Source organism: Rhinoderma darwinii, chromosome 4 (genome assembly GCF_050947455.1).
Source record: "Rhinoderma darwinii isolate aRhiDar2 chromosome 4, aRhiDar2.hap1, whole genome shotgun sequence".
NCBI lineage: Eukaryota > Metazoa > Chordata > Amphibia > Anura > Rhinodermatidae > Rhinoderma > Rhinoderma darwinii.
Window position 1 is genome coordinate 152864868 of NC_134690.1, and position 16987 is coordinate 152881854.

The following is a 16987-nucleotide window of genomic DNA, read 5'->3' on the forward strand; positions in this document are numbered from 1 at the left end:
GTGGAATTCCCTGACATCGCTGACCATATGTGGACAGTGTGTCAGGGTCTTCTCCAGAGCAGAGTCCCGGGAAGAGCGCTAGTATAGGCTCTGTTGCGGAATTCCCTGACATATCTGCCCATATATGGACAGTGTGTCAGGGTCTTCCCCAGAGCGGAGTCCCGGGAAGAGCGCTAGTATAGGCTCTGCTGCGGAATTCCCTGACATATCTGCCCATATATGGACAGTGTGTCAGGGTCTTCCCCAGAGCGGAGTCCCGGGCAGAGCGCTATTATCGGCTCTGCTCCGGGACTCTGGGGAAGCCTCTGAGATCGCTGTCCATACATCGACAATGATGTAAGGGACTTCCCCAGAACAGAAGTCCCAGTGATGTCAGGAGCACAGCTGGAGTCCCAGGAAGAGCCTACTAGCGCTCTGCCTGGGACTCCAGCTCTGGGGTTTCCCCTGACATCTCTGTCCATATATGGACAGTGATGTCAGGAGCAGAGCTGGAATCCCAGGCAGAGTGCCAGAAGCGGCTCTGCTCCGGGCCTCCATCTCTGGGCAAGCCCCTGACATCACTGTGGCAGCATCTGCGGAGGGCACTGCGGCAGCATCTGCAGAGATCACTGCGGCAGCATCTGCAGAGGGCACTGCATTCAGCATCTACGGAGGGCACTGCGGCAGAATGTACGGAGGGCACTGCGGCAGAATGTACGGAGGGCACTGCGGCAGAATGTACGGAGGGCATTGCGGCAGAATGTACGGAGGGCACTGCGGCAGCCTCTACAGAGGGCACTGCGGCAGGCTCTACAGAGGGCACTGCGGCAGCTTCTAGAGGGCACTGCGGCACTATCTAAAAAGGGGCTGCCCAATCTTGATATGTGTCTGCCAACTGAGCCGCCGGACTGCATTTAGCGACACTTAAACTGGAAAGCTGGATTGTTGAAATAAGCACGTGGAGAAATATCTCAAATTTTAAACCTAGCAGTATTATTATAGTAATATAGTGTTATAGTAGTTCAAATAACTAATTGATTAACAATAATTTTGTATTGTATCAAATATGAAAGTAATGCGGCCCGTCAACTTCCCATTTTTTCTATATGCGGCCCACTTACCCGGCCGAGTTTGAGACCCCTGATTTAGAGCAATGACCCTCCTGCATGCAAGGAGAGTTTCTATTTAAAGCCCCGCATGGCCCATGAATCATGCGCGTCTTTTTACAATCTCGTGCAATATTGGATCCTCGTTCCGGTCAGGAAACTCAGCACTTATGACCGTGTCAACAGCACCGTGACTATTTTTTTCTTGCAGCGACAGGAGAATGTGGGCGTGTGGCAAGCCACGCTTTTGCCACTCAATTCTGTACATGAAACAAAGAGCTGAACGAAAAACGTTTTGTTTTGTGATCAGGGCGTACATCAACTTTAGTTTTAAGTGGCAAACTCTGGCGATAATATCATGCCTATCATAAGACGCCTGTCTTGCGAGAAGTTCTTCGTAAATTTCGTACCACTTTGGATTAGTTGTGAACATTATGAAAAGGTCAGACCAGCCGTATTTTCGGACATAGCAGAAAGCATTTTGTGTACATTCATGAATGTAACGTGGACCACCGGTAAAACGAGATGTCAGGATTACTAATCGCCCTAAGTTTTCCACGTTATTATCTTGTTGCATGGCGTCTCGCAGATGCACGTAATCTTCAGCGCGTAAACGTATATGGTTAGTGCGTATGTACACTAAATGCTCCGTCTCTATTTTCGCATACATGTCGTTGCAAATGGATAAAACGATTGCTCCTTATCTGCTGCAGGTATGAATAAAATTGCTGGGGTGACAAATCTGTTCCATGGGTTGTGGACTTGTCCTAAATTATTTACATATTGGAAGGAGATAGTAGAGGTCATAAGGGATACATGGGGTTATCTCTTGATATGGAGCCGCTACCTCTTCTGTTTCACGTATCTCCTGTTCTCCCGAGCATTCCGGATGCTTTACATGCCTTCCTTCTAGTGGCCAAAAGATCCCTACTTGCCCTTTGGCTTAAACCGTCAATCATTGAGGTTATATCTCAAATGAAAAAGTGTATATACAGTGAAGGAAATAAGTATTTGATCCCTTGCTGATTTTGTAAGTTTGCCCACTGTCAAAGACATGAACAGTCTAGAATTTTTAGGCTAGGTTAATTTTACCAGTGAGAGATAGATTATATATAAAAAAAAAAAAGAAAATCACATTGTCAAAATTATATATATTTATTTGCATTGTGCACAGAGAAATAAGTATTTGATCCCTTTGGCAAACAAGACTTAATACTTGGTGGCAAAACCCTTGTTTTTGATGGGATTAAGGTCCGGAGAATGGCTAGGCCACTCCATGACCTTAATGTGCTTCTCTTTGAGCCACTCCTTTGTTGCCTTGGCTGTATGTTTCGGGTCATTGTCGTGCTGGAAGACCCAGCCACGAGCCATTTTTAATGTCCTGGTGGAGGAAAGGAGGTTGTCACTCAGGATTTGACGGTACATGGCTCCATCCATTCTCACATTTATGCGGTGTAGTAGTCCTGTGCCCTTAGCAGAGAAACACCCCCAAAACATAATGTTTCCACCTCCATGCTTGACAGTGGGGACGGTGTTCTTTGGGTCATAGGCAGCATTTCTCTTCCTCCAAACACGGCGAGTTGAGTTAATGCCAAAGAGCTCAATTTTAGTCTCATCTGACCACAGCACCTTCTCCCAATCACTCTCAGAATCATCCAGATGTTCATTTGCATACTTCAGACGGGCCTGTACATGTGCCTTCTTGAGCAGGGGGACCTTGCGGGCACTGCAGGATTTTAATCTATTACGGCGTAATGTGTTACCAATGGTTTTCTTGGTGACTGTGGTCCCAGCTGCCTTGAGATCATTAACAAGTTCCTCCCGTGTAGTTTTCGGCTGAGCTCTCACCTTCCTCAGGATCAAGGATACCCCACTAGGTGAGATTTTGCATGGACCCCCAGATCGATGTCGATTGACAGTCATTTTGTATGTCTTCCATTTTCTTACTATTGCACCAACAGTTGTCTCCTTCTCAGCCAGCGTCTTACTTATGGTTTTGTAGCCCATTCCAGCCTTGTGCAGGTCTATGATCTTGTCCCTGACATCCTTAGAAAGCTCTTTGGTCTTGCCCATGTTGTAGAGGTTAAAGTCAGACTGATTAATTGAGTTTGTGGACAGGAGTCTTATATACAGGTTACCATTTAAAGAGGCTCTGTCACCAGATTTTGCAACCCCTATCTGCTATTGCAGCAGATCGGCGCTGCAATGTAGATAAGAGTAACGTTTTTATTTTTAAAAAACGAGCATTTTTGGCCAAGTTATGACCATTTTTGTATTTATGCAAATGAGGCTTGCTAAAGTCCAACTGGGCGTGTTTAAAGTAAAAGTCCAACTGGGCGTGTATTATGTGTGTTACATCTGGGCGTGTTTACTACTTTTACTAGCTGGGCGTTCTGACGAGAAGTATCATCCACCTCTCTTCAGAACGCCCAGCTTCTGGCAGTGCAGACACAGCGTGTTTTCTTGAGAGATCACGCTGTGTCGTCACTCACTTCCTGCCCCAGGTCCTGCATCGTGTCGGACGAGCGAGGACACATCGGCACCAGAGGCTACAGTTGATTCTGCAGCAGCATCGGCGTTTGCAGGTAAGTCGATGTAGCTACTTACCTGCAAACGCTGATGCTGCTGCAGAATCAACTGTAGCCTCTGGTGCCGATGTGGCCGACACGATGCAGGACCTGGGGCAGGAAGTGAGTGACGTCACAGCGTGATCTCTCGAGAACACGCTGTGTGTCTGCACTGCCAGAAGCTGGGTGTTAACGAACAGAAGTGGATGATGCTGATTCGTCAGCATCATACACTCCCATTCCTAACGCCCAGCTAGTAAAAGAAGTAAAAACGCCCCGATGTACACACATAATACACGCCCAGTTGTACTTTTACTGTAAACACGCCCAGTTGTACTTTTGCAAGCCTCATTTGCATAAATACAAAAATGGCCATAACTTGGCCAAAAATGCTCGTTTTTTAAAAATAAAAACGTTACTGTAATCTACATTGCAGCGCCGATCTGCTGCAATAGCAGATAGGGGTTGCAAAATCTGGTGACAGAGCCTCTTTAAGACAGCTGTCTTTAATGCAGGCACCAAGTGGATTTGGAGCGTGTAACTGGTCTGGAGGAGGCTGAACTCTTAATGGTTGGTAGGGGATCAAATACTTATTTCTCTGTGCACAATGCAAATAAATATATATAATTTTGACTATGTGATTTTCTTTTTTTTTTTCTTATATAATCTATCTCTCACTGGTAAAATTAACCTAGCCTAAAAATTCTAGACTGTTCATGACTTTGACAGTGGGCAAACTTACAAAATCAGCAAGGGATCAAATACTTTTTCATTCACTGTATATGGATCGGCTGGAGATTGTACGTACTGCAGAATCTTGCTCCTCGAAGTTTTTCAAGAAATGGAAAACGTTTATATGCAAGCATTTCCAGCCCACTGAGATTAAGGACCTGATTACACCGTTCTATTATACTTCCTGGTACTTGACGAGGGCAGTGGCCGGGACATTGGGTGCTCTGAAGGAGTAAGCCGGGCCGCACTTGCAGGTAGTAATATCCTGGAGGTGATCTGAGTCTAAGTTACTTTTCTATACCTGTGCTTATTTCTTTTTCTCTTTATATAACCCTGAAATTGCAGTATCTGGATGTCAAGGGGCGGGGGAGGGTGGGATGTTCAATTTGTTAAATCTGTTATATTTGTTAAACTGCTTAGGCAAATTTGGTCATGGAACCATATTACATTCTTCTGTATGATATACAAGATATTATACTGACATTTCTGATTGTTTCATTATACTGTCAAATGTATTTGTTTTTTCTAGTTATTTTAAAAACCAATAAAACGATGTTATAAAAAAAAATAATTTCTGGGGTGATATATTTTTATGAAAATGTGTTACCCTAGTAGTAGGACTAACTTGGTAGAGCCAAAATTGTACCCATCTTCGCCGTGACAATAAATTAAAGGTTATTGCAGGGCGTCGTAAGCGCTGTTTCGAAAATGCGTTGCAGGCGATTGTCGTGAGTGCGCAACACGATGTCACGCCTATCACACTCCTGATCAACTAAAACCACTGCAACTTCATCTGTGACGGGGGCGTTATACCTCAGCAACAGGACGTCTATCTGCACTGATGATCATTTTGTAATCATTGCTTTGTCCTGGCAGAATAGACTGTAATGCAGGTTTTAAACTATGCACGTATGGATTCACCTGAAGCAGCATGTTTTGAAGTGGAGATATAAGGTTACTATTTAGTTGTGGAGAGTTTTGATTTCTGATATTGGCTTGTTCATTGTAATCTGCTACGAAATAAATCTGAAGAAATTTTGGCTCATCTTGTGGTAGCAAAGATCCGATGTGATGGTAAACTTGGCCTTACACCTTGAAGGTTGGCATGAATGGTCCCTCTGTAATGAGTTTTGCCCCAAAAGATGTCATTTGGAATGGGCTGTTATATAAACACATACTGTCTAAGAAGTGTTTTGATTGTGGATGGTCACCATTTAAAAGTTGTTTTATAAGCTCTGGAGGTTCTTGACATTTTTCAATGTGAACTTTACCACTTGAACAACAGATTCCATTTGGTTCTTTTCTCCATTTGAGAACACCGCAAAAATTGCAAATTACAACCATACCACCTACGGAAGCGAATTCAGCATAGTCAATCCTAGGGGAATACATAAAACCTGCTGTTTCCTTATTGACCCAAAGAACAACATTGTTTGCCGCCCCATACTACTGGGACTCATCTGAATCTTCTGATCAAATAGACATTCTATTAAGAGAGTGTCTAATTCGATCAGCCTCTAAGCAGGATTGACGTTGTTCCTCTGTTTCTGGCTGCCGTATTTCATCTACTCTTTCCCTTTCAGTCAATAAATAACTTTCATTATCTTGGCGCGTGCGTTCATAATTCTCTCTAGCTGATTCCAATCGTCGTTGATATTGGTCTTCGCTTTCGAGAGATGTGGCATAGTTGTGACGTTTGCGATTGGCGGTTAATCGCGCTTCATGTTCTTCACTACTTTTAAGCTCTCGAGAGGCCGATGTGCGAGCTCTCTGACAACTCAAGCGAGATTCTCTGTTGGTGAAAGTTTCAGACTCGCGTGACGATGTATTGTGCTGTCGGTCAGCAGATAGTCACGCTTTGCGTTCCTCGTTACTCTCCAGAGACCGAGAGGCCACCATGCGTGCACGCTGTGTACTTAGTCGAGACTCACGCTGGGTAGAAGTTTCTAATGCGCGAGTACTGGCCTGACATTCTTGAGCTGCAGTAAGTGTCGCCTCATGATCTTCTTCAGATTCTTGAGACCTAATTAGTCTCATTCTTTTTGCATTTCTGCTATATTGAGAAATATTTTATATTTTTCTGGAAGGCGTCTCTTGAGACCGAGAGGCCGCTGTCTGAGCCCTTTGAGACAACAAATCAGATTAGTTTTTTGAGGCAGCTAGGTGCATGAAAGCAGCGAGCGGATTGGTTGCTTTATCTCTCTTCTATGTGTAATATCCAATACAGACAAATGTTGGAACTGTTGTCCATAGCAACCAATCAGATTACAGTTTAGATTCTTATGAGGCAGCTAGGAGAATGAAAGCAGCAACTATCCGAATTGGGTCAGTAGTTTTTACGTGATGCGTGCACAAACAAACAGACAAAAATTCCAAAAATGATCTTAATGCATTCTATCACTTATCCTTCATCCCCCCAATTATTTTTTTTTGCAAATATTTTCAATGTACAGACACGCAAAGTTTACAGTTTTATTATATGTAGAGATTATTTTCCAAGGCACGATACACCGCAAAACACCACGACCCCCCAGCTCATATGTCTTTGTCCGCAAAACCCGGGAACCTGTTGTTAAAAATTTTAAACCACCCCTGAGTTGTTTTATAGTTGCAAAAGACCTAATTTCCAAAGCTGTATTATTTTGTAGTGATAAGACATGGGGGGAGGTGGAGAACAGCTGCTATTGTGATAAGAGATGTGATGTTGTTCTCGAAATGAATGGACACAAACATAAAATGCTCATATATCTATGTTGTATAACATTGTAAAACAGCTTTATGTCATTTGTAGATTGAATCAGGAAAAGTGCTAAATGTAAGACCCTCACACTGAGTTTTCGGACACGTTTTTTGACACGGAAACCGCTTTGGAAAACGTGCCAAAAAACGTCCGAAAATGCCTCCCATTGATTTCAATTGGAGGCGGGGTTGTTTTTTTCCCGCGAGCGGAAACACCGTCTCGCGGGAAAAAGAAGCGACATGCCCTATCTTCGGGCGTTTACGTCTCTGACCTCCCATTGACATCACGAGATCACGTGTGCTGTCATTCACAGAAACTTTACCGAAGTGTCAGGAGTGATGAATAGACATTGCGTCCTGGATGGAGGTGATGTCTATTCACTCCCAAGTTACTTTGGTAAAGTTAATATGGGAGTACGTGACTGCACAGCGTGATTTCGCGAGATCACGCTGTGTTGCGAGTACTGCTAAAAATGAATGGAGGAAAGTGTATGACGCTGATTGGTCAGCAACATACACTTCTCTTTACAACACCCGGTTGGTAAAAAAAGTAAAAACACGCCCAGTTGTCTATTAAGAAACTAATTAGCATAAATCTAAAATTGTGTATAACTTACTCAAAATGTATTGTTTTTCAAAATAAAAAACACTATTGTTATCTACATTACAGTGCCGATCACATTATGTAGGCAATAGTGCACTTATAATGTGGTGACAGAGCCTCTTTAACCCCTTAATGCTCAGCGACGTAATATTCCGTCGCCCTGACCGCCCCGTTCGCGCTCAGCGACGGAATATTATGTTGCGGGAGTAACGGCCATTTCGGCCTTCTTCCCGACACATGCAGGAGCTGTGACAGCTGCTGTCTCATACAGCAGTTGCCGCAGCTCCTACAGCAGTTGCCGCAGCTCCTACAGCGGGGACCGATCGCTGTGTCCCCGCTGATTAACCCCTTAAAAGCCGCGTTCAATAGCGTTTGCGGCTTTTTAGGTGTTAAGCTACCATCGCCGGCCTGCTACACGATAGCGGCCGGCGATGGTAACTATGGCAACCGGACACCTAACAATGGCGTCCGGCTATGCCATCGACGGAAGACTAGTGGGTCCTGACAAAGTCAGAACCCACTATGCTTGCTGTCAGTGAGTAGCTGACAGCTCTAATACACTGCACTACACATGTAGTGCAGTGTATTAGAATAGCGATCAGGGCCTCCTGCCCACAAGTCCCCTAGTGGGACAAAGTAATAAAGTAAAAAAAAGATGTGTAAAAATAAGAAAATAAAAGTGATAAAAGTAAAAATCCCTCTTTTTCCCTGATCAGTCCTTTATTATTAATAAAAATATATAAACAAACAAATAAACTACACATAATTGGTATCGCCGCGTCCATAACGGCCTGAACTACAAAATTATTTCATTATTTATCCCGCGCGGTGAACGCCGTAAAAGAAAATAATAATAAACCGTACCAGAATCACAATTGTTTGGTCACTTCACCTCCCAAAAAATGGAATAAAAAGAGATCAAAAAGTCGCATGCACCTAAAAATGGTAATGATCGAAACTACAGTTCGTTAGACAAAAAATAAGTCCTCGCACGGCTTTATTGATGGAAAAATAAAAAAGTTAATGGCTCTTAGAATAAGGTAACACAAAAAGTAAATGATTTTTTACAAAACGTATTTTATTGTGCAAACGCCATAAGACATAGAAAAACTATAAACATATGGTATCGCCGTAATCGTATCGCCCCGCAGAATAAAGTGAATATGTCATTTATAGCGCACGGTAAACGCTGTAAAAAAAATAGAATAAAAAATCAATAGTAGAATTGCTGTTTTTTAGTCACCACACCACTTAAAAATGGAATAAAAACTGATCAAAAAGCCGCATGCACCCCATGAAAACTACAATGAATTCCTCAAGGGGTCTAGTTTCTAAAATGGGGTCACTTTTTGGGGGTTTCCACTGTTTTGGCACCACAAGACCTCTTCAAACCGGACATGGTGCCTAATAAAAAGGAGGCCTCATAATCCTCTAGGTGCTCCTTTGTTTTGGAGGCCGGTGCTTCAGTCCATTAGTGCACTAGGGCCACATGTGGGATATTTGTCAAAACTGCAGAATCTGGGCAATAAATATTGAGTTGCGTTTCTCTGGTAAAACCTTTTGTGTTATAGGAAAAAATTGAATAAAAAGAATTTTCTGACAAAAAAAATAAATATGTAAATTTCACCTCTACTTTGCTCTAAATTCCTGTGAAACACCTAAAGGGTTCATAAACTTTCTAAATGCTGTTGTGAATACTTTGAGGGGTCTAGTTTCTAAAATGGGGTGTTTCATAGGGGTCTCTAATATATAGGCCCCTCAAAGCAACTGAACTGGAACTTAAAAAAAATAAATTAGACAATACTTCGCTTCTTAAATTATACTGATAATGAGCAGTGCCCACCTTGAGATGGCCCCAGTTTTGACCGTTTGTATAAACGGACCCCTATTAGACCGTTTCAGTGCCCAGTTTTACCAAGCATACACCCTCGAGAAGTGTATTTCTATTGATGAGTCCTTCGTAGATTTTAAAGGGAGGCTTCAATTCCGCCAGTACCTGCCGCGTAAGAGGGCAAGGTATGGTGTGAAGATGTATAAGCTGTGCGAGAGTGCATCAGGGTATACCTACAAATTTAGGATATATGAAGGGAAGGACAGCAGTATTCAGCCCCCAGAATGCCCCCCTTACTGGGAGTTAATGCAAAAATTGTGTGGGATTTGGTGCACCCACTGCTGGACCAGGGTTACCAACTCTACCTGGATAATTTTTATACCAGCGTCCCGCTCTTCAAGTGCCTCTCTTCCAGAAGTCCTGCGGCATGTGGCACTGCTAGAAGAAATCTGAGAGGCCTCCCTAAGACTCTGCTTGGGCAAACACTCAGAAGGGGTGAGAGCAGGGCACATTATACCAGCGACATATTGTGTGTCAAGCACAAGACAAGAGAGATGTCCTTGAATTGACAACAATACATGGCCAAACCAGTACCCTGTACGAGGTACCAGTACGGAGACCCCCCCAAACCAGACTGCAAACCGGACTACAGTAGGTACACGGGAGAGGTGGACTTGTCAGATAAAGTCCTGAAGCCCTACAGCGCCATACAGCTGGCTGTGCACATCATTACCTAATCTTTAGGGACCAAGAAGGGGGCACCCAGTACTTCTGGAAGCGAGGCCACACGCATCGTATCAGGGCAACACTTTCCAGAAGAAGTTCCCCAAACTGGCAAGAAGGGAAAAAGTCAAAAGAGGTGCAAAGTCTGCTATAAGAGGGGGATAAGGGAGGACACAATATATTAATGTGACACGTGTCCCGAAAAACCAGGGCTCTGTATGAAAGTGTTTTAAAATTTACCATACATTCCTTAGATTATTCATCTACCCTGATGCACTCCGCACAGCTTATCCCCCTCATCTTTCCCTTTTCAGTTATTCTATGGTATTTTCTTGCCCTACATACATACCTGTTTGTGTTTCGTGTTTTATATAATGTATGTATGTACTGCACAATAGTTTCTTACCCTACTATTCAGCACTTTTCAATGACGCACGCGGGGCGATGACGTTATCACGCCGCTTGCGTCGTTCAGCTCCAGCACACCTGCTCATTAGAGAGCAGGCCTGCGTTGCTAGAGGACGGTGCAGGAACGGGATAAGGTGAGTATGTAACGTTTGTTTTGTTTTTTTAGTTAAAGGGGTTGTCCACTACTGGACAACTGATGACCTATCCACCGAATAGGTCATCAGTATATCATCGGTGCGGGTCCGACATCCGGACCCTGCACCGATAAGTTGCTCCGGTTGCCTGTGGGCAATGGATGTTATTGTCCATTCTGCGATGTACGGAGCCGGAAGCAGTCGGCTCTGTACATAGCATAGTGGCCGTGCTGCAGCTCCTATTCATTTGAACTGTAATGCAGCTTGGCCGCTATTCCGTGGCTGGAGCTAACTGCTTCCGACATGTACGGCCGGTTCCCGGAGGCAGCCGAAGTGGCTTAATGGTGCGGGGTACGGATCCCCACAGATCATGTACTGATGACCTATCCGGTGGATAGGTCATCAGTTGTCTAGTAATGGACAATCCCTTTAACAGTTTGAGTGGCATTATCTACAGGGGCATCTATGGGGCAATATCTACAGTGTACAACCAATCTCTATAACCATAGTTCCAAAAATCAAATGATAACAAAATGAGAATATCAATATCTTTATTAATAATCCATTAAAAACAAGAACAGCTGTACACAGACAATTAAAATCAATAGAGTAGTGGGACAATAGGGGACACAGCAGGTTTGATATGTATGAATACAATGCCTGGGAGTATATACTGACACAAATACAAAAATAGATATATATCCCAAATATTATAGTACAAAAAAGAAGAGTAGGATTTAGGCTATACTTATGTATATAATAATACTCCAAAATTAATCATCACTGATGAGTATACACAATTAGTACCAAATTTCCCACACAATGGTGATTGGTCCAAATAATGTATATACTAACGAAACTCCTAACTATATAAGGCTTCTTTGACACTAGCGTTAGTATACGTTTACTTCTCTTCTGTCAGAGGAAGAGAGGATCGAAACATTAAACGGAAAGCAACGGTTCCATTAGAATTACCACTGATTTCAATGGTAATTCATTTGTTTCAGTTGCTTTCAGTTTGTCTCAGTTCGCTAGGTTTTCATTTTTTTGATGGACGTAAAAGTGAAGTAGGCAGAACTTTTGTTTCCGTGAAAAAAACGGAAACCTACTGAACGGGGACAAACGGAAAAAACCGAAACAAAATAATTACTATTGAAATCAATGGTAGTTTTAACGGCACCGTTGCTTTGCATTTTATATTTTACTACTTTTACAAAGAAAAAACGATGTCTTGAAAAAAAAAATTGTTTTTGTTTCACCACATTCCGAGTGCCATAACTTTTCTATTTTTTCGTAGATTGAGCGGTGTGGGGGCTTTTTTTTTTATTATTCATACCATTTTTTGGTACATACAACTTTTTGATCACTTTTAATTACATTTTTTTTTAGGGCTAAGTTGACCAAAAAACAGCAATTTTGGCGTTTTAAATTCCTTATTTTTTATTAAATAATGGTATATTGTAATAATTCAGATTTTTACAGACGCAGCGATACCAATATATATTTTTTTACATTACTTTAGAAGAAAAATGAGAGAAAAAAGCATTTTTTTTAACTTTTAAATTTTTTTTCACTACTAATAATACTTTCTTAACTTTTTTTTACAAGTTTTACTAGTCCACCTAGGGGACTTGAACTAGCGATCGTTAGATCGCTGATACAACACACTGCAATACTGTTGTATTGCAGTATATTGTCATTTTTAAAGGCTTCTGTAACAGCGTGATCACTTTTCCTGTTCGGTCAAAAACAAATACCCTTTGCCACTGATCTCGGAACTATTTTATCGCATACGAGGAGCCAAGATCTTCTCAAAACTAGACTTGGGTGGGACCTACAACTTAATCCGAATCCGTCAAGGTGACGAATGGAAGACGGCATTTAACACTCGAGATGAGCACTATGAATATCTGGTGATGCCCTTCTGGCTGTTTAACGCTCCTGCGGTCTTCCAAGAATTTGTGAATATCTTCAGAGATCTCCTCAATCCTAAAGTCTAAATCTAAGTCTGCCAGTAAATTCACTAATTTTCATTACATTGTTGTGAGAGACAAAAGGCAATTCAGAAAACAAACTCGGTAAAGTATCAGCACACTGTCTCTCATCGTCAGAAAGGGAACCAGGCATGCTGAAACCCAAAGAGCCAATGGCTACAGGAATTTATTTTCTTTATCAGCATTCCGTGTCTGATCATACCTTTTATGCAAATTACATTTTCTTACTGATTTAAATAAATCTATTTCAAAATCGAAAAAGGATCAAATGGCTCAAACAAACAAATATTCAGGCCCCTCGATAGAATCGAGAGGGAGTCCTCATCTAGTGGAACTTCAGTCAGATTGACTATATTGCATATTCCCTTTTTAGTGGTTATTACTGTCTCCAAGACACTTGTTTCCTTCTTTGGCCCATCGTGGAATTCCTCCTTCCACTTTCGCCCCCCCCCCTCTCCGAATGCGTCTTCTAAAGGGACGTCCGTAAACTCAGTAGATGTATCATACTTGGCAAGTTGTTGCTGTCGAGGTGGCATGGATTCTTCTGATTGACTGGAGTCAGAATCAGTGGTCCAGTAATTCATATATCTCCCCGGATTAGAAGAATGATTTTTCCCTTTTGGTGCACTTCTGTTCTAGAGAAGCTTCAAAGAAAAGGCAGTAGTGTGTCGCTATTACTCTAGACTTTTTCTTTTTCAAAATCGCGCTTGTCTTGCAAAAATGTATCACGTTCGTGTTCCTTGATGTCTGCCTGGTTGAGACCACGGTAGTCAATGCAGGGTCGAAGGGATCCGTCTTCTATCCTTACAAAGAAGAACCAGGCACGGCCGGGGGGGGGGGGGGGTTAATATAAAACCCCTCTCCAGATTCTCCTTTATATAGGCCGACATGGACTGAGTCTCTGGCAAGGAGAGGGAGTATACCCGTCCACGGGCCGGTGAAGCATTAGGAACCAGTTAAATCGGGCAGTCGTATGCCCGGTGTGGGGGAAGCATCTCAGCCTCCTTCTTGCAAAACACGTCCCCAAACTGTGCAAAATGAGTGGGTAATCCTGTAAACGACTGCGACATAGGAGGCAGGACAGGCTGAATCTGTAACAAGCAGCGCTGGAGACATTTGGAAAACTTCTCCGGAACCCCAGTCCAGGCCTGGGGCATGAAGCTGGAGCCAAGGCAGACCCAGCAACACCGGATTGACGGCTTTGGGCAAGATGAGGAAAGTAATCTGCTTGGTATGAACGGCTCCCACTTGGAGCTTTTGTGGCTGGGTCTCAGACACGATGGGATCGGGCAGAGGAAGTCCATTTACCGAGGCAACAGCCATGGGTGTCTCCAAGGGAACCGTCGGCAACTGGAGCTGATCCACTAAGTCCTGTTGGATAAAATTCACAGCCGACCCGGAGTCCAGGTAGGCAAGGACCCGATGCGTCTTCTCACCGGACACTATGGTCACAGGAATGGACAATTTGAAAGAGAATTGGGGATTTGGTCAGGATTAATGGTGTCCCCAATGCTCAGAAATACCGGCAGATACTTATCCATCATGCAATACCATAAGGGAGGCGTCTGACTGGCTCCAAATTAAGTCTGCAGCAGGACAACAACCCAAAAAACCCAACAAATACAGCCAATGTCATTAAGAACTATCTTCAGCATAAGGAAGAACAAGGAGCCCTGGAAGTGATGATATGGCCCCCACAGAGCCCTGATCTCAACATCATCAAGTCTGTCTGGGATTACATGAAGAGACAGAAGGACTTGAGCAAGCCTACCTACATACATCCACACAAGATCTGTGGTTAGTTCTACAATATGTTTGGAACAACCTCCTGGCCGAGTTCCTTCAAAAACTGTGTGCAAGTGTACCTAGAAGAATTGATATGGTTTTGAAGACAAAGGGTAATCACACCAAATATTGATTTGATTTAGATTTCTCTTCATTCACTTTGCATTTTGTTAATTGATTCCACAACTACCTAAAACTTTTGCACAGTACTGTATGCAATACAATGAGAGACGTCATATCCATGACGTCTGTATCAGCAGGCAGCGGCACATTATCAGCAACAGGATTAATATTATTGAACAAGAGTTGTGAATGATATGATGAAGATTGCTGACTTATGTAGTGCAGTGTATTATAACTGTCAGTTTTACACTGAAAGACAGCCTATTAAGAGTCAGAGCACCCAGGGGCGTAACTAGGAAAGACTGGGCCCCATAGCAAACTTTTGACTGGGGCCCCCCCCCCCCCCTCTGCTGGGTATCACACAACCCCCACCCTCCTTGTAGATAGTGCCTCCCTATAGATTCCACCACACAGCGCCCCCCTATAGATAGCACCATACACAGCCCCCTGTAGATAACGCCATACAGCCCCCTCTGTAGATAACGCCATACAGACCCCCTCTGTAGATAACGCCATACAGCTCCCTCTGTAGATTACGCCATACAGACCCCCCCCCCCAAAAAAAAAACGGCCTATAGTTTGTCCTACAAAAGACATGCATCTGGCTCCTATCCTGTGGATAGGGGATACATGTGTGATCGCTGGCAGCGATAAGGAGAACGGGGGACCGAAAGTCCCCCGAAGTTCTCCATGACTAACCTCGGACTTCCGGCGTCTGCGCAGTTCAATAAAAATGAAAGGAGCGCTGGTCACGCATGCGCACAAGCACGACCGGTGCGCAAGTCATTTCCATGGAGCTGCAGACAGACTACGGAAGTCCGAGGTTTGTCATGGAGAACTTAGGGGGGACTTTCGGTCCCCCGTTCTCCTCATCGCTGGGCGTCCCAGCGATCCCACATGTATCCCCTATCCTGTGGTTAGGGGATGCAGGTCTTTTGTAGGAACAACCCCTTCAGTGGCGTCGCGCTGTAGCAGCCATAGCGGCTGCTAGCGGAGCCTGCGGCCATGGGAGGGGCCGTGCCGGCGGGTGGCACGGGCCCCCTCATGCTGCAGGCCCCGTAGAAGTCGCTACGGCTGCTATAGCGGTAGTTACGCCACTGCGCATAGGTTTGTACGGCGTAAAACTACAGCTCCCAGCATGGCCGAAACAATGATAAGGATATGCTGGGAGATGCGGTTTCACAAAAAAAAATCATACCACCATCATCTCGCTGCAGATCATACAGTGACTACAATACTGATTAGAGGCAGAATAAACATTTACATTAAGTGACTCACCGGTGACGTCTCAGATTCTAGTTCTTTTCTTCTCCCTCCGGTTCAGACATCTATGATGGATTTCTCCCGGCCATGACCCATTTCTGCAGTTTTCCGTTTAGATGTCTTCAGCTTCTCACTTTTAAAACATTTCTGCACCTGTAATCAAAGTTAAAATTCTCAACACATCTAAATATAACTGTCACACACACACACACACACACCGTGCCCCCTGTAGATAGTGACCTACATAGAAGCCCCTGTAGATAGTGCCCACATATGGACTCCAGAGCTGCAAGGCAATAGTGCTAACCACTGAGCCACTGTGCTGCCCTACATATAGCTTCCCCTATAGTTAGTGCTCCACGTATAGCCCACCTCTGTAGATATTGTCCCACATATAGCCCACCCCTGTAGACTGTGCACTACATATAGCCACCCTGTTGCTAGTGCCCCACAGGTAACCCACCCCTGTATATAGTGTCCCACACATAGCCCACCCCTATAGAAAGTACCCAAAAAAATAGCTCCCCTATAGATAGTGCTCTACATATAGCCCACCCCTGTATAGTGTCTCACATATACTGCCCCACATATAGACCCCCCTGTAGATAGTGGCCCACATCCCCACATACAGACCTCCCCTGTAGCTAGTGCCCCACATATAGACCCCCCCTGTATATAGTGGCCCACATATAGACCCCCCTGTAGATAGTGGCCCACATCCCCACATACAGACCTCCCCTGTAGCTAGTGCCCCACATATAGACCCCCCCCTGTATATAGTGGCCCACATATAGACCCCCCTGTATATAGTGGCCCACACCCCCATATAGACCCCCCTGTAGCTACTGCCCCACATATAGACCCCCCTGTAGCTACTGCCCCACATATAGACCCCCCTATATATAATAGCCCACGTAAAAACGACCCCCCCCTGTAGATAGACCCCCCCACTATAGATAATGCCATTCACATTTTTATGAGGAAAAAAATATATAAAGT

General features: G+C 44.0%; 1 long non-coding RNA gene across 1 annotated transcript in view; it reads right to left on the bottom strand.

Moving 5' to 3' along the window:
- Positions 1-16987, bottom strand: part of LOC142759505 (uncharacterized) — a 48037-nt gene that overhangs the window by 29003 nt on the left and 2047 nt on the right. The window contains exon 2 of the long non-coding RNA XR_012883144.1: positions 16004-16141. This is a non-coding gene — a long non-coding RNA (uncharacterized LOC142759505). The remainder of the gene's footprint in view (positions 1-16003; positions 16142-16987) is intronic.